Raw genomic sequence first — 784 nt, forward strand, 5'->3', positions numbered from 1 at the left:
CTCAAGGCCCCCTTTATCCAGATATTATTCCTGCAGGCCCGCCAAACACACAGGAAGAAGAGGGGGAGTGGGAGAAGGAGGATTGTGTCAGCATGGACGGGGAGGATAGCACTCAGCAGCAGTTTTCAAGGGATGGTTTTCAGTCCCCAGAAACCCAAGGAGTTGTACGTGGCTGGGAGGAGGTTGTTACAGATCATGTGATCCTTAGTGACCCAGAGGACTCAGAATCGAATGCCTCTGTAAACTTTCACAGGCTTTGCAGAATCAGGGACGCCATGCAACGTAAGGACCCTAGGATTTGTGGTATCAAAGAGAAGGAATCATTACTGGCTGGCAACCCTTCTTGATCCACGTTACAAAGATAAGGTTGCAGAACTTATCCTGCCTTCGCAGAGGGAGCAGAGGATGAAACATCTTCAGGAGACCTCGAAGAAAGTTTTGTGCAATGCATGTCCAGACCCTGTGAGGTTACAATTTCCTGGTGCTGGACAACGTGTTGCTGAGGCTTCTGTCAGGTCCCCTGAGGCCAGGTGACAGATGCACACCGTTGGGGTCAGGAGTGCACCGCAAAGGTAGTGGACCCTACTGCTGACTGCTGCGGATGGGAGTCTAGGTGGTTAAGGAAGGAAGGTTCGCTGGAATACCAACATGGATCCCACAGGGGCTAGAGCGTAAGATTTCCCAGGGCGTGGAGTCTAAGAGCCAGCAGGTGTACACCAGAGCCTCTAGTGGTGAGGATGGACTGGACTGCAGGGTCTCCCATCTCACGGCCACAGTAGGCTAC

This window comes from Aquarana catesbeiana, linkage group LG06 (assembly GCF_042186555.1).
Source record: "Aquarana catesbeiana isolate 2022-GZ linkage group LG06, ASM4218655v1, whole genome shotgun sequence".
In the NCBI taxonomy this organism is placed as follows: Eukaryota; Metazoa; Chordata; class Amphibia; order Anura; family Ranidae; genus Aquarana; species Aquarana catesbeiana.